We start from the raw sequence: 18,809 nt of genomic DNA on the forward strand, positions 1-18,809 counted from the left end.
AGGATCTGGCACTCACGCTGCCCTCGCACCGTCCGTATGATTGTGCCATTGATTTGATACCGGGCGCTGAGTACCCGTCCAGCAGGCTGTACACCTCTCACGTCCGGAATGCGAATCAATGGAGACCTACATCCGGACTCGTTAGCTGCTGGGTTGATCCGGACTCCACCTCCCCGATGGGTGCTGGTTTCTTTTTTGTGGGCAAGAAGGACGGCGGACTCTGTCCATGCATTGATTACAGAGGGCTGAACGAGATCACGGTTCGAAACCGATACCCGTTACCTCTGTTGGATTCAGTGTTCACGCCCCTGCATGGAGCCCAAATTTTCACGAAATTGGATCTTAGGAATGCTTATCACCTGGTTCGGATCCGGGAGGGAGACGAGTGGAAGACGGCATTTAACACCCCGTTAGGTCACTTTGAGTACCTGGGTCATGCCGTTCGGCCTCACCAATGCGCCCGCGACGTTCCAAGCATTGGTTAATGACGTCTTGCGGGACTTCCTGCATCAGTTTGTCTTCGTATAGTCTAGACGATAGTACTCATTTTTTCTCCCGGATCCTGTGACGCATGTTAAGCATGTACGTCAGGTCCTACAGCGGTTGTTGGAGAACCGGCTGTTTGTGAAGGGGCGAGTAAGTGTGAGTTCCACCGCACTTCTTTGTCCTTCTTGGGGTTCATAATCTCCTCCAACTCCGTCACCCCTGATCCAGCCAAGGTTGCGGTCGGTGAGAGATTGGCCCCAACCAACGAACCGTAGGAAACTACAACAGTTCCTCGGTTTTGCAAATTTCTACCGGAGGTTCATCAAGGGCTACAGTTCAGGTAGTTAGCCCCCTGACAGCCCTGACCTCCACAAAAGTCCCCTTCACCTGGTCGGATCGGTGCGAAGCCGCGTTTAGGGAGTTGAAACGCCGGTTCTCAACTGCACCAGTTCTGGTGCAGCCCGATCCCAAGCGCCAGTTTGTTGTTGAAGTGGATGCCTCTGACTCAGGGATAGGAGCCGTGCTATCCCAGAGCAGGGAGTCCGACAAGGTTCTCCATCCATGTGCCTACTTTTCCCGCAGGTTGACCCCAGCTGAATGGAACTATGACGTCGGCAATCTGGAACTTCTTGCGGTGAAGGAGGCTCTTGAAGAGTGGAGACACCTGTTGGAGGGAGCATCGGTACCATTTACAGTTTTCACGGACCATCGGAACCTGGAGTACATCCGGACCGCGAAGCGTCTGAACCCCAGGCAAGCCCGCCGGTTGCTGTTCTTCGGGCGTTTTGACTTCCGGATCACCTACCGCCCCGGGACAAAGAACCAACGATCTGATGCCCTGTCCCGGGTGCACGAAGAGGAGGTCAAGACTGAGCTGTCAGATCCCCCTGACACCATCATCCCCGAGTCCACTGTCATGGCAGCCCTTACCTGGGACGTGGAGAAGACCATCCGGGAGGCCCTGACACAGAGCCCGGACCCGGGGACCGGTCCGAAGAACAAACTGTACGTCCCACCAGAGGCCAGGGCTGTGGTCCTTGACTTCTGTCACGGTTCCAAGCTCTCCTGTCACCCAGGGGTGCGAAGAACCGTGGCAGTGGTCCGGCAGCACTTCTGGTGGGCGTCTATGGAAGCCAACGTGAGGGAGTATGTCCAGGCCTGCACCACCTGCGCCAGGGGCAAAGCTGACCATCACAAGGCCCAAGGCCTCCTCCAGTCTCTGCCAGTGCCTCGTCGCCCCTGGTCTCATATCGGCCTGGACTTTGTCACGGGCCTCCCGCCGTCCCAGGGAAACACCACCATCCTAACGATAGTGGACCGGTTTTCCAAGGTGGCCCACTTCGTGGCCCTCCCGAAGCTCCCGACGGCCCAGGAGACTGCAGACCTCCTGGTCCACCACGTCGTGCGTCTGCATGGGATTCCATCAGACATTGTCTCGGATCGTGGTCCTCAGTTCTCCTCCCAGGTCTGGAGGAGTTTCTGTAGGGAACTGGGGGCCACCATCAGTCTCTCATCTGGGTACCACCCCCAGACGAACGGGCAGGCAGAGCGGACAAACCAGGAACTGGAGCAGGTCCTCCGTTGCGTGACCTCCGCACACCCGACGGCCTGGAGTGACCATCTGGCCTGGATCGAGTACGCTCATAACAGCCAAGTCTCGTCTGCCACCGGCCTCTCCCCATTTGAAGTGTGTTTGGGGTACCAGCCCCCATTGTTCCCGCTAGTGGAGGGAGAGGTCGGGGTGCCCTCGGTCCAGGCCCATCTGAGAAGGTGCCGTCGGGTGTGGCGTACCGCCCGCTCTGCCCTGCTCAAAGCCCGGACGAGGGCCAAGAACCATGCAGACCGCCGGCGTGCCTCGGCCCCTGCGTACCAGCCTGGACAGGAGGTTTGGCTTTCTACAAAGGACATTCCCCTGCAAGTGGAATCCCGAAAGTTGAAGGACAGATACATCGGACCTTTCCCTATCCTCAAGGTCCTCAGTCCAGCCGCAGTGAAGCTGAAGCTGCCAGCTTCACTGCGGATCCACCCAGTTTTCCATGTGTCCCACATCAAACCTCACCACGTGTCACCCCTCTGTACCCCCGGACCGGCGCCGCCTCCTGCCCGGATCATCGACGGGGAGCCGGCTTGGACCGTGCGTCGGCTCCTGGACGTCTGTCGGAAGGGCCGGGGGTTCCAGTATTTGGTGGACTGGGAGGGGTATGAACCTGAAGAACGCTCCTGGGTGAAGAGGAGCTTCATCCTGGACCCGGCACTCCTGGCCGACTTCTACCGGCGGCACCCGGACAAGCCTGGTCGGGCGCCAGGAGGCGCCCGTTGAGGGGGGGGTCCTGTTGTGTGGGCCGCTGAAGAGGAGGTACTGCTGGCCCACCACCACAAGATGGCGCCCTGCTTGAAGTGCGGGCTTCAAGCATGAGAGGGCGTCGGCTTTGCTGGAGGTGACAGCTGTCATCAATCAACACAAGCTGTCACCCATCACCACCACTACAAAGACCGGACTGCAACTCCACCTCCTCGCCGAGAAATCAACTACCATTCAGGTAAATTCTCTGCTGACTAACACTGTGTGTGTAATAACTTGAACTTCTATTGCAGCCGTTTTCCTGGAGTGTTGCCTTATCTGGAGGATTGGCGTTTGGTGTGACAGCGACGGCTTTGCCTCACACCCCAACTCAGATAAGTGGTTGACCAGGAGCTGCACGAGTGTGTGTGATTGGAGGTGGAGGTTTTCCCTCCTTTACTTAATACAGACTGTGGGATTACTGAGTGTGCGAACTCACACTCATCTGGACTGTCTCTGTTCTCTGCCAGCAGTACCGGGTCTGACTGCTGAAGACAGCGGCCACCTGGGGCGCAGGGCTTGGCGGCTCCGGTGTTCTTCAGCTCCGTTGGTGGTGGAAGCTGTGTGGGGATCCAGCTCTTCTCTCTCCAGGCGTCTTCTATCGTCGAGCCTGCCCACACGTCACCTGGTGTATGATTGACAGTCCACCATATTGTTATTGTCTGTACGTTGTTGTGCGATTCACAACATTAAATTGTTACTTTTTGGCTTATCCATTGTCCGTTCATTAACGCCCCCTGTTGTGGGTCCGTGTCACGTCACTTTCACAACAAATCTAGTGGAGAGCTGTGCAGGAAGGTGAAGAGACAGGTGCACAAGAAATGGCTGAATAAACACAACATTGACATAGTTTTACAATTTTTGGAACTTCAATCAACAGAAAATAAAATATAACCTGTAACAGAAAAGTGGACATTTTCAGAGCATTCCTAAATGTCTCTAGGGAGTTCGTGTCCTTGTCAGGGGAGCCTAGCTCCCCCTGCCCCCTCAATTCAAATTATGGATTTAAGTAATAGTTGATGACAATCTTCAGTGTCTGTAGAAGGACGAGATTTACTGGATATAAAGAATGGATTCCTGGATTGTGATACAGTGGAATTTGTCTTTTTGCAACTTTCTAAGTGGCTAAAGTCAATAGTCCATCATACTTTTACTTAACTGAAGCAGATAGATACCTTAGAACATTCATTATTATTTGTATATCAATCATTCAATCAATCAATCAATAAAAAAAAAAAATACATTTTAAGAGCTGAAGTTGTGCAAATCATGGAATATTTGTAGATCATCCTCTGTGCATTTGCAAGAAATAGAGACAAATTTCACTCCATAGAAAGTTAGCTTTGACTTAGCGGATGTTAGCAAGCACACTAGTGTCTGCAAAATGTCTTGTAAATGACTCCAGAGGTGTTATCGGGTTACAAAAACAGCGTTTTCAGTTTAAGAGGTGTTTTTATTTCTTGCTAGCTTTTACATAATACAGTATGTGACAAGAAGGATATATTTACACGCAAATTAACGTTTTGCAGCTAGCTACTAGCCTGCTAATGTCCCAAAATGTCTTGTAAATAAGTTCAGAGGTGTTATTACATTCCAAAAACGATTTTAGAAGTGTTTATTTCTCGGTAGCCTTTATGTAATGTATGAGAAACGTATATAAACACACAAAACAAAGTGATTTTTGGAGAGACCAGCCACTGACGTCACGGTGCAGCTCTACTCTGATGGACTGTCACAGAATGTGACTTTTTAACTTCTTAAAATAGGTTAAGGTTAGTCATCTTTGAACTTGTCCAAGGTCTGTGTCTCAAGAATGTTCCCTGTAAATTTGAAGAGTCTGGGAGTAATAGGACTGGACTTATGCTAAGTACGAACGGACGGACGCAAAACCTTCGCAATACCCAGTGGTGGGCACAGTTCATCTAATCTGATAACTGATAATTATCAAAACTAATGTTTTTGCTTGCGGATTAGCTTTTCAGATAACTTTTAAAACCATCAGCGGACCAATTATCTTCCAGTAAATTTAGTTGCGATAACTTTTAGTCCTCTAACTTTTTTTTTGCTGGTAAAGTGAGCAACGTTTAACGGTCTAAAACATTTGGAAACCCTAAAATCAAACATTTTAGTCTGTCTGTTCTGTGTTTGTGGCTGTCACTGGCTGATGACATCATCATTAAGCACAAAATGTGATTGGCCGTTCGACGCAGGGAGCATTGTGGGTGGGGTAGTTTAGGTTCACTTTGGACGTTACAGTGGGTGTTACCGTCCGCTCGACGCAGAAACAAAACACACAAATTTTAACATTATTTTATTTGATTTCTTTGTGGCTGATGGCATAATTTAATCGGCAAGACTCGGTGAGAGAGAGGACATCTCACGGCGCAGCTGTGTTACAGAGGGACTTTTCTTTTTGGATAATCAGGGCGCTTTATGTGGATTATTTCTTCAGAATATAATGAACCCCACTGAAACTAACAGGCAAGAATTTATATTTACTACATGTATTTTACTCTGACAATCAATGCATTAATGGATGTATTTTGGTTGTTTAAGCTGAAGGGTTCAAAGCGTGTGAAAAAAGCAGCAGCTTTTACTTCGTAAATGACTGCGTATTCGCCCTATTGACATTTCAAATCCCGCAAAACCTTGGAGAGGTCGCCGTGCTGCAAGATCTCAGTAACATTGAGAACTGCATTGAGCAGCTCTGATCACGCTGCACTTTAACTACTACACACAGACAACACCATTAATGTCGCAACATAAAACTATTTTTATATTGTGCCTAAAACTCTCATGAATATATTCTCTGGGTTTTTAGATGTTGTTATTGCGTTTATTTTATGTAAACATGTGAAAATCACAGGCTGTCTCTCCGTTATTTTCAGTGGGAGCTGCTGTGAGCTACACTCGCTTCCTGTCATTCTGGGAGAAAGTGAAGTTTGCTCTTTAACGTCTTGATTATTGTTCTTTACAACACTGTTTGTCCTCTTTGTTCCAGACTAATATATATAATATGTCTGAAATTCGGTTTGCGTTTATTAAATTCCACGCAGATTAAACGTAGCAGACACGGATTATTTGTTATAATTGTTTTAGCAAGTTTTCAGGGTATCATGCAGCAGTCTCTTATTAACGTGATGAAAAGCATTAAAAAAATTACATTTTTGTAGTATAATATTCATTTACAATTGTCATCATGTGGATTCTCTATGTTGTTTGACTGCAGCAACTCTCTGGCACGCAAGGGATTATGGGATACGTCAATAGGGCGAATATAATACCTAGATAAACTGTGACTTCTAATACTGTGTTTTACTGCTTTTGAAAGGTGATGACAGTGTTTGGGGTTTTATTTTTTTATTCATTCATTTTTCATGCTTTCTTTTTGTGTTTGTGATCCTTGAATTTACCCAGCAGCCCATGTGGCGCTTAAAGTGAAACTGGTTTGTCAGAAGCCGACAGTGTAATCTGATGTTGCCGCATCCAAATCAATACTAAAAGTTATCGGTTATCTGCAATAAAGATAAATTTTTTAGCAGTTTATCGGTTTAGCGTCATAAAAGATAACTTTTCAGTTAATTAATTAAGGGTTATCGAAGCTAACTTTTTGGTTAGCTGTGCCCACCACTGGCAATACCCGATGGCCATATTTGATGACCATCGGGTAAAAAGCCAACACAAATAATTGAGGCTGGATGAGCCTTGCATGGACAGATTTTCACATCTGTATTTAATTCAGGAGCAAAACATTAGTTATAAAACATGCAGCAGTCCTGATCTCAGGATGAAGGCACCAGATGGACTTTTAAATATATAACAAGACTGAACATCTCTGTGTCAATTATATATGCTTTGTTTTACACAGGATCACCGTTACTTCTGGAATATTGCAACAAGACAAAATGACATTCATGGTGCAGTCATTTTTATTTTGGTGGAAGGAATATGTAGCATTTTTAGAACAACAATATGAAGACCAAATATTAGATGTTCAGTGATTGGCCTCAGGATGCATGGACAGCAAAGGGAGTGCACAAACTGGATGCAGCAGATTGAAGATTTTGAAGATGTACATTTTTTTTTCCTCAAACAAATAATCTACCTGTCGCTAAAATGTACGACATTTAAACATTTGAAGCTTTTTAACATTAATTAATTCATTAGTTAATTTTGTGTGAAAGTGTTATAATTTCCCGTTCATGTTCCAAAAAGAAAATCTTGACTTGAAGTTTTGACAAAGTGTGACACCAATTCCAGATTAATAGGAATCAGGGAATTTATGGCCTTTTTTTAAATGATATTGCAATAAATGTAATTTGGCTCTATTACATTTTGGCTCCCAATAATTTTAAGAGCTGCTCAATGATTTCATGTGAAATTATTGGACTGAGAGGGCATGACCTAGTTTCTGCTTCCAAGTGGGAATGTGAAAGAAAAGGTTTCAGAACCGCTGCCTTCACCACATTCTTATTAAAAGTCTTAACTGACTTCAGAGATTCCTTTTGAATCCACCATATACGATTTCCATTTATCACCCAGACTCCATTTTGCTGTCAACATCCTAATGAATGCCATCACCGCGGAGAACCTGATCCCTTCCCATTAAAGTACAGCACATCTCGCGCTCTTTGACAGACGTCGCTTCTGGCTCATACAGACACACGAAGCAGTCAGGAGAACCTTGTCTGGCCAAAGGAGCTGCTTGGGAATTGGTTGATACGGGACAGCTGTTCATCCTACTCACCCACAAAATTAGATTGGTCTTTTAGTGGGTGAGTCCAGCTGCGTCTCCCAGTGAATCAAAAGGTAACACTTTATCAGAGCCTCTTGGTGACACTGTGTGAAACATACAGAAAAATGGGTTTTCATTAACCCTCTGGGGTCCGAGGATATTTTTTTTGGCCAGTTCATTCACCTGGCATAAATGTTTTATTATTGCTGTTAACAGCTCTCCCTGCATCCCACAATCAAGTTTTTTCTCTTTTTTTTCAGGACAACCTGTGCTTTCAGAATATATATGTTTTTGTTGTATTTTATAAGTGTAATAAATGTTTACAATCAGAGATAAGAAAGGGAAAAATAAGGCAAAAAGTAATTTTCCACACACATTTATTCAAACACACAGTAAACTATAATAAACAACTGTTTTTACACTTTATAAAGGTAATTTCAGGTCTTGTGTGAAAGACTGTACAACAAAAAGGTTCAAACAATAAACACAAATGCACATTTTGAACAATATATACAAAATGGTCTATGCGTTTTGTTATTTTGATATGGTAAACAGTGCTTTACGTAGAGAAAGCAACAGAGTTATCTAGTAACATTCACATGCAAACTAGTGGAGCAATCCTGATAGTTACACACTCTTTGTTTGAGCACTTGAGATTGTCATCAGAGGCTCTTCATCTGCTCTGTCTGCTTTCACTTTCGCTGTGCATAATGGCGCAGGCTGCATTGGAATAGTATGTACTCATTGGAGCACCCAGGGGGCTATTCAAATGGGCCAACCAGTAACATATCACTCCTGAAAACAATCTTTGGCTTTTCACGTGAGGGAAATCTGCCTTATGTTTGGATTTTGGAAAACCATGTGACGGTGAATCAATTCCGATTGGACACTCACATTGCGCACGTCATCACACAGCTTCTATGAGGAGTACAAAGATGGCCGAAAGTCCGTGGAGTTAACTTTTCAGCCAAAAAAAAAGTATGTTTCTATCTCATATCATTAAAAAGTTATTTATAATTTAGTAAAGCTTGGTCTTAGCCATCGTATATGACGGCGTCGGCCCCAGAGGATTAAGGATCGAAACACTCAAGTTTGTCAAAATTAGCCACCACCTTAGAGCTGGCTGCTCTGAGTGTACTTGATTTTAAACCAGGGCTGCCCACATCTGCTCTCAGAGGGCACCTGGTCAGCATGTTTTATAATCTATCTGCTCTGGTCACACCTGACTATTTAATTCTGGTGTTTTCCAGCTCCTCAATGGCTGAGCACTCCTGTCAGTTAGTTAGCTGTAGGTGGAGCAGGGAGAGTGAAGGTCCGACTCTTTAGGATCCTGGTCCTTTCTGTCTTACTGTGTGGTTGTTAGACTTCGATGTTAACCACTGACCTAAGGTGAGGACTGGATGTGTTCAGTATGGGGGCTCTTTGGAGGATCTAATAGTCTCTCTAAGCTACTGACATTGATCTCTCTGAGCCTTGTTTTTCACATGGCATGTTCGATGTGGAAGCCTCATGAACTGAACCCCTGACAACGTCTTTCTCTTCACACCAAATTGACAGAGAAGAAATGTGGTGTACCGTGAGGTTCTGTCAATGAACTGTGTCTTCATGAAGCAGCTTTAGTCACACCCTTCAAGTTCTCTGCAATCCAGGATAGGTGCGAGGTGATAGCTTTGTTGGTGAAGATGAAGTTACTGAATCAAACCAGTCCATAGGTGGGTAATTGGCTAGAATATGAGATTGCAAAGCTTTGATCCAGATTGCTTATTATTCCTTGACAGTGGTCATTTTTATTTTCAATTGTCTGTATTTATTCAGCGATAAAGATCAAAGCTGTCTGGATGGATATGCTGATCCTGATTCCTGATCTAACCAACAATTTTGTTTACAGGATCAAAGGAATTAGGATCAAATCTAGGAACAAATAAATTGGGGTCTTTAGGCCACATAACCTCCTTCACAGAATAAGTCACTGTTGGACTTTTGGTGCTGACATTTCTAAACCACGTTGGCCAACCTAAAGAAACCTCACTAAAAATCCACATTTTTAGCACGATAGAAGAACAAGAAGACCTCCATCAGTCTCAAGAATTCACTTTAGTGTTGGATGTGTTTGTTCTTAGTTGTGCATTGCCTGAAAGCATCATTAAGGGCCCCTTCACACATAACACAATTGAAGCCGACTGGTGCACGAAGGAGGAATTCCATGCCATTTGTGAAAAATCGGAGCCACCACAAACACCTCATACGAGGTCTGTGAGAAAAGAAACCAACAGTTTTATTTTTTTTAAAAACTATATGCATTTGAATCACGTGTGATTACATCAGCCACGCTTGAACCCTCATGCGCATGCGTGAGTTTTTTCACGCCTGTCGGTGACGTCATTCGCCTGTGAGCACGCCTTGTGGAAGGAGTGGTCCAGCCCCCTCGTCGGAATTCCTTTGTCTGAGAAGTTGCTGAGAGACTGGTGCTGTGCTTGATCAAAATTTTTTCAAAAACTGTGAGGCACATCCGAGTGGACACCATTTCAGAAATTCAGCTGGTTTTCGGTGAAAATTTTAACGGCTGCTCAGAGATTTTGGATTGTTTCTATCGCTTTAAGGACTTCCCACAGAGCGGGACTTTGCGCAGCGCTCCGAGGCGACGTTGTTATCCTGTTTCAAGCTGAAAACCTCCAAATTTAAGCCTCTGTTGACCCAGGATGTCGTGATAGAACAGAGAACTTTCAGAAGAGGTCGGAATCAGCAGTTTATCCGGACATTCCACTGTTAAAGGAGATTTTTTTAATGAAAGACGTGCGGACAGATTGGCGCGTTGGCTTGCAGCCGGCGCGGCGTGCCCACCACGGTTACTTGGCGTTGTTACCTGTTACTTCCTCTTCGTGTACATCGTCTAATTTCTCTCTTTTTAAAAAAAAAATATGTTTACCTCCTTGTGATTTTAGGCATTTTACGCTCCTGTTATAAGACAGTGATGGTAGTGCAGTGGTAAAGTTTCTGTCTGTTAATCAGAGCTTTTGTAAATTGCAGGTTTGAATCCCGTGGGTGGCATGTAATTTTTTTATTTTCTGTTTCTCCATTTGATGTTTTGCAGTTGTGAATCTCACGCCATGTCGTGGTCCATAACTCACGCGAGAGGTCGATTTCAGCAGAGTTCCGGTGTCAGGAGTTCCACACCAGCTGTGCGATGTGGTTCCACATGCTCCAGTTGCTTGCATTGTGTTCGTACACAAAACCGTTGCCAGCGTGTCATTCACACTTGTGCGACCTTGCGTTTCTCACAACAGTTGGTGGAATGTTTCGTTGTTCCCCATTTCTTGTTTGGTTTACTGATTTTTCTTCCGGTTTCTCCGTCTTTTGTGTTATGTGTGAAGGTGCCTAACAGAGGTTTAGTAAGTGCTGAAGCCCTTTCACTCTTTTTTTCCACGCAGAAATATGTTTGACAGATAGCTGAGATTCTGTCTAAATCTTTTTTTTTTTTTACTATTTTTTTTTTTCCAAAGAAATGGACAGGTAATCAACTGGTGTCTCAGTCTCAATTCGCTCGCCCATCTTTATCTCCATTTCATGCTCCCCCTTCTCTTTCCATCGCTCTTCACTCTAAAGTCTTCTATAATTCTTTTTGCCATGTGTGACCAATCGGCTGTGATGACACTGGCTCTGTGCGTGTGTGTGTGTGTGTGTGTGTGTGTGTGTGCGTTATCTTTTGTATCTGGGCTTGTTTGTTTCTGCAGAGTGTGTTTGACAGAATGGAGGGAAGTTGTGTCAGAATATTTCTGACACCATGTGAAAGTCCAGTTTGGATATCTAAGCAATCCAATAGACAAGCAACTATAGGTTTTGTTGTAACTTCCATGTCGGCCCTGAGGTGGACTGGTGCTTAAACATGAACATTTCGTACATTTTGCACAAAAAGTCATGCATGCATTTCTGATTCCCAACATAATGCCACAGGTTACCTCCATTTTATTTACTTTATTAAATAGCAAATACTTGGGTAATTTACAAATTATTCCGAAATGGTAAAACTCCATAGGGCACTCTGCCGATGGGGCTGCTGTTTCACTGAGATACCAAAAAAATGGGAGTCACAATACTGTCATTTGAGCTACTTTGTCAGTCTGTCCCCTTAAAGGGTTTGTTTTGGCAAAGCTCAAGTCCATTGAGGTGAAAGGTCAATATTTCAGTTTTCACTACACTTTGCATCAAACATGGCACATGTATGGAGATGAGTTCTGGAATTGCCCAACAAGGTCAGATTTGCCAAAGTTAAGTCATTGGAGTCAAGGTCATCTCTGCCTGTCTGTTTGTTGGTCAGCTGCTCCCAGGTCATTTTGCAGATTTCAACCAAACTTGGTTTCCCTTGAATGATTACTTTTGGCCAAAATCAATGGATTTGTTTTTCACCCCAATTTGGATGAATTGTGGCACACACTTAGGTTACTTCCAGAATTGCCCTTGCAAAGGTCACCTGCCTGTCAGTCATTTAGGTAAAAGCAAAGAGGATTGGGAGCCAAATGTCAAATTGCTGTAGGCTTTCATGCCTGTGGCCACAATTACATAGTTGTAGAGTAATAAATTAAAAATGTAATCCTTGAATCCTTGCAGAATGAAATTGACTCCTAATTGAACTGCTAAGCTAAATTTCATTGAAATCAATTCATGTCTTGAACAGATCCTAGTAACAGTCAGCCAAATCACTTTTTTTTCTGGGATCCTTCCTGTTACCTGCATCTGTTCTGACATTTGCCATCTTCTTTGGCCCATATTACACACCTTCATAAATTACTTCTACCATCTTACAGAAAAGATATCCAGCTAACAGTCACAAATTGGAAACATTTTGGATACCCTTTAACTGGAGCCACTCTAAGATTTATGGGGTTCTTACTTGGTCAAGTTCTAAATCGTCACAAAGTTCAAGGAAAATCAGTTCTGTGGGGTTTAATTATTTTATTTTTTTTTCCCAATCTTGCTGAAAAGCAAAGAAACATGGACAAACATGCATGGAGCCAAATATTTAATCATGTCAAAAATTGTACTTTATTATATCCCCCCTCAAAAAGCAAAAACAAAAACCAAAAAAACCAAACAAACAAACAAACAAAAAAAAAAAACAGTCAGTGTAATGTATCTCGAAACTGGGGACACAATAATGCAGTGCAGCCTTATTCTGTAGGTGACGGATGTGACCTGATATCTACCATTCGCCCTATTGACGTATCCCATAATCCCTTGCGTGCCAGAGAGTCGCTGCAAACAACATATAGAGAATCAACACGATGACAGTTGTAAATTAATATTATACTACAAAAATGTATTTTTTATGCTTTTCGTCACATTAATAAGAGACTGCATGCATGATACCCTGAAAACTTTCTAAAACAATTATAACAAATAATCCGTGTCTGTTACATTTAATCTGCGTGGAATTTAATAAACACAAACCGAATTTCAGACATATTATATATACTAGTCTCGAACAAAGAGGACAAACAGTGTTGTAAAGAACAATAAGACGTTAAAGAGCAAACTTCACTTTCCTCCAGAACGACATGAACAGGAAGTGAGCGTAGCTCACGGCAGCTCCCATTGAAAATAATGGAGAGACAGCCTGCAAAGCTAATGTTTTTGTTAGCGGATTAGCTTTACAGCTAACTTAGAAAACCAACAGCAGACCAATTAGCTTCTGCTAAATTTAGTTGCGCAAACTGTCAGTACGCTAACTTTTTTTTTTTTTTGCTGTAAAGTGAGTAAATTTAAAAGTCAAAAAAGTTTGTAAACCCTAAAGTACATGTTAGTTCCTGTATATGAACACAGAGAGCTAGCTAACATTTCCAGTTTACAGGTCAAATCACACAAGCGCTGGCAAGAAGACAAGAAGTTGCACTGTGGGCAAAAATGGTATGTCAGCAGCTCAAAAGTCAGTATTTGTATTTATTTATTTTTTGTGCATTCGTTTCGTGTTTGTGAATGCAATACAGGTGAGCCATAGCTCCGTTAATGGTGCATAAATACATAATACAGAGATAAAATGTGACTTCCTATACTGCGATTTAATAGTTTTGATAAAGATGATGACAGTGTTTGGGATTTTTTTTTATTTGATTTATTTTATTTTTCGTGTGCTCATTTTGTTTGTGATCGCCTTTGAATTTACCCAGCAGCCTCTGCGGCACTTAAACTCTAAACTGGCTTATCAATAGCCGACAGTGTACTGAGTCAATACTAAAGGTTAACGGCAACGTCCGCTAAATTTCTTAGCGGTTTATCGATTTAGCATTATAGAAGTTAACTTTTCATTTAGCGGTTTAATTATCGAAGCTAGGCTAAATTTTTGGTTAGCTGTACCCACCTCTGATTACAGGCAGAGATCCGTGCATCAGCGGGAGCAACAGAAACAAAGGTGTGCACATGAAGGTGTCCAGCACCGTGAAAGGTCAAATTCAAGGTCACATATCTTTAGCCAATATATGTAATAAACACGGAAGAGGTGTGCTTTAGTCAAGCATGAAGTAGCTGAGTGCTGGAAAGAACTGATCAAAGGACACACAACCATGTACCACTGAATCACAAAGAACTAGTTTGCAAGAATATCGCGGGTCTTGCACAAATTTCTGCCACATCCACCTGAGTAATTACTGGCTGGTGTTCCAGGCCAGGCTTTGTGGAAACTGCTTCATGAGTATTTGAGTAATCGGCTGATGGAGAGGCTGAGGCAGGGACATGAACTCTGTGATGGAGTATAAAAGAGTCTGTCAGAAGCTGAAAAGGTTCAGAACAGCTGCTTTAATCTTCCCGTTAATTCCACCGCGGCACACTGCCCTCCTGCTGTGGATTCACTGGGAATGACATGCTGCTCAACACGAGAAAGGATGTCAAATGAAAGCTGTGCCGGCTGAGAAGGTTCTCGGCGGCATCCTGTCATAGCAGAGGTGTCTGGTCGTGCAGCTCCGTGTGACTTCATGCAGCACATCAGCCAACACAGCGTAAACACAGACTCCACAAGTGGGAGGAAACATGCACAGCATTGTTCAGTAAGTGAATACATTATCCGTACTAGCACTTTGAAGCATCTGCTACGACGATCTGCAAAGCGGTGACTACGTGTGCCTTTAACACGGTGTGTTTGAGCTGCCTGTTTCACAGCGTTCACTCATGGACGGGATATAATGCTAGCTGAAATCATGTGGAAAGTCAGATCCATAAGTGTTTGGAAGGTGACGTTTTTCAAATTTAGCCTCTGTACACCTCAGCGGAGCTGAAATGAAACAACCAAGATGTCCTTTTTGTGTGGATGTTATTTTAATCCAATGGGATATAATAAAAATACTGCAATAAACATTTGGGAATTATGGACGTTTCTACACACAGTCCCTCCATTTTCAGAGTAATTAGACAAATAAACCATCACTTTCACAGCCAGTTTTCTTTAAACACGACTGGATGGAAACATGAACATTTCCAAGTTAGTGAATATGTCTTGGACTTATTTACCTCAATCATTTAGAAATACAAACAGTAAATACAAACAGTATGGCAAATCTGTCTCGAGTGGGTACACTCTAAGAAATAAAACATTGAATTTAATTGATAAAGTTAAGGTAACTTTTTCCACATGACACTGTCAATTAAGTGCAAAACAATATTGTAGTTGAAATTAAATAAATCAGATGAAACATTATTACTTAAATCCATAAATATAACAATTGCAAGTATAATGAAAATAACTATTAATTACATTTAAAACCCCTGTGTTTCATTTCTTAGAGTGTAGGTCTCAAAAACTGATTGTGCAGTAAGGCCCTGTTAAAACAACAACAACAAAAAAAACCCCATTAGTTTATCATCCTTGACATCAGAAAAAAGTGATGAGGGCGGGTGGATTTTTTTCATAGAAGCAGGTACATATGTCATTTCAGACCTGAAAAATGACACATACAGCACCTGCATACCAAGTGAGGAACTGAAAATATCAGCTATTTTTAAAATAAATGTTGTTTCCATGTTGAATACAGTCCGTGTGCTGCACGCTAGTAGTGTGATAAGCATGCATACTGTATGTGAGTGACATGGAGCAGCTGACTGTGTGGTTGTCAATGCCAAAAAAATGGCAAGTTCCTGGCCCGGCTCAGTAAGCATACTCGCCACCTAGTGGATGTGCCGGTTTTGCATCAGCTGTACTGCCCAGTGGCGGTGCCAAGGGGAGGCTTGGGGGGGCTTAAGCCCCCCAATAATGAGCCAAGCACCCCCCCAAAAAAATTCTGCCAATAATGTGAATAGCAACTGACATATTTGTGGCTCTCAACTGCAGTTTTGCTTTGAGAATGTCTCAATATTGCGTAACTGAGCAAAGTGATGAATGTGTGTGTTCGGTGATCCACCAATGCTGAATCACCCTTCACAAACAGAATTTTCAGTTTTGCAAATAAACATTTATTTGTAAAAACCCACACACGTTACAAATCAGAAATTTGTGTTTGTGGATCACAAAGCACGTGTACAAATCAAAGGATATTTGTAAATCACCCTCTGTGCATTTGCAAGTATTAATGAGACAAATTTAACTTTAAATGTAGGTTTCCTAAATATTTATTATGGCCACTCTTAGAACTTCACTTAACTTTATAATTTTATTACTGGTAAATTTTAGAATTGATTTAGATGAGATGTACTTATTATCTCACAGGAATATATCACAATTTTCTGGGAACTCATTTTTGCGCAGGAGTTCATCAAGCACGTCGGCCGCAGCAGCCCATGAACACAGAATATACAGAAACTGTATATCGTTTTTCGGCCAAAACCTTGGTGGTAAATTGGCAATAAATCTTTGATATAGACGATTTGTGTAAGGTTGATTTCATGCATTGTCTTGAGCACCATTTCAATGAATTCAGTTTTTATACCTATGTGCAAGTTTAATGAATTGCAATCATTCTAAGTGATGTGTGCGTGCATTGATACCACATTTTAGAGGAGCACGGGTGAATAAAACATATACCTTGTTATTTATAAAGCAATTTACTATATATTGTTCTTTTCGATGACATTTTGTGGAGCCCCTCCAACTTTTACCTCAGCACCCCCAATAAAAATTTCCTAGCGCCACCAGTGGTATTGCCGTCAATGAAATTTGATTAAAAAAAAAACAAAAAACTGATGAGGACCAATTTTGGAATGCGGGCGGGGATAATAAACTGTTTTTTTTTTCCTTATGGGACCTAAGAGGACTAGTGAAGGAAGCCACCAAGACACCCAGACAACTGAAGGAGTTACAGGCTCCAATGACTTTGACTGGAAAAAACAAAATTAATGATAGAGCAGACCAGAGAAGGTATTTTGCACAAGAAAACTGATCAAATTTATGCTCGAGTCTCCCATGTGCCATGTGGAAAACTGTCAATGAAATTCCAGGCCTTTTTAAAAATCTTCCAAAATCATAAAATATCTTGTTCAGTAATACCATAAATTCTCATTACAACATCTCCAGCCTAAGTTTGAATTTTGCTCAAATGAATGTCAGATTTTCTATTTGCAACAGTTCAAGCGTTATTGTGCACAAAGACAGTCACAGACAAAGAAAAGTAGGTGAAAGCGTCACCAGCCGGTAATCACTGACACACAAAACCAAGCAGATTAAGACCGAAAGCCAGAGTGAGGTGTAATTGTTTCCAGGGTAGAATGAAAGTATTGTGGCGCCGCCAGCCGAGTTATCCTTGTTTAAAAAGAGACTTCAATCTGACTTTTCTCTTTCAGAATGTTTATCGGCTGCCAGAAGCTCCTCTCTCCTGTCGGTTCGTAAACTCTCCAAGACTGTAAGCGCGAGCAGACGCATAGAAAGCATCTGACAAAAACTCGAATCAACAGCTGAACACTGACATTGTTTGTCATCAGGGGACCTCCACAGATGTTTGTGCTGAAGACAGATGGACGGGAAAAAAAACGTGTGTTTGTGTGCTCTCTGAACCGATGTCAGTTCCGTGATCATGCAGTTGTTTTTGCCGAAGAACGGAAGTAATTTCACACACGAGTCCACGCGCTCTTTATTTGATGAAGGTGGAATATTTAGCCCTGCTTGCAAAAGGCGCTGGTGAAGTTTTGTGTGTGTGAGTTTTGTGCGTTTTTTTTTTTAGGGATATTAAAGTTTAGAGGTTTATTGATTTCAGACACCTGGTGACCAGCTTTAATTTCCACGCTGAACCAGATTTACAGGATTCATTCCGGCGGTCAATAAAAGTTAAACTGTTCCTCAGGTCACTGCTACAAGAGGCTAAACTGACATGATTACCAATGGAAAACAGTATGAGGACAGTGATGGGATGGAATCAGTGTAATCAAATAGAAACAGGATACAGGAGAGGAAAAGAACAGAGACAACCAGCTCTGACCAAAAACCCTTATGGACGAAGCCAGTGAAGATACCAAGTTCAAAAATCGCCAAAAATATCGACGAAAATGTCATATCTTGAGAACCGCTGCACCTAGAGACTTGAAATTTAGCTCCAAATGTTGCTTGACCCCAAGTTTATATTCAACTTCTATAGTAACAATAAACCTATCTGGTCTTTTTTAAGAGTAATTGACAAAAAAACCTAATTTCAGTACATATGTTACGATCAATTGTAACAAACAAAATCTATGTAGTTTTTATTTCAGGAACATCAGTTGAGTATAATCATCACATGTAAAGAATGGCATGGCCACAATGAACTAATTATAAGCAACAGAGTGGTTTTCTACATCAACAGCACATATACAACACACACGTTAATTGAAATTTTCAAACGCACCGTCCATATGGGTTTTTGGAACCAAATGACCCAAAATTTATCTTGCTATGGTTTATTCCATGTATATTTCTATATTCCATGCAAACATTTATAGATTTCCACATTTTTTGGAATAACACCCCTCCCTACTCCCATACAATTTTGATACTGTTTTACAAAGAACTATGCATTTTAACCCTCTGGGGTCAGAGGGCATTTTTTGGACAGTTCACTCGCCTGGCATAAATGTTTTATTATTGCTGTTAACAGCTCTCCCTGTATCACACAATCAAGTTTTATGTCTCTTTTTTTTCAGGACAACCTGTGCTTTCAGAATATACATGTTTTTGTTGTGTTTTATAAGTGTAGTAAAGGTTTACATTGAAAAATAGGCAAGGAAAAAATAAAGCGAAAAATAATTTTCCACACACATTTATTCAAAACACACAGCAAACTACAAGTATGTACTCATTGGAGC

Source organism: Thalassophryne amazonica, chromosome 17 (genome assembly GCF_902500255.1).
Source record: "Thalassophryne amazonica chromosome 17, fThaAma1.1, whole genome shotgun sequence".
NCBI lineage: Eukaryota > Metazoa > Chordata > Actinopteri > Batrachoidiformes > Batrachoididae > Thalassophryne > Thalassophryne amazonica.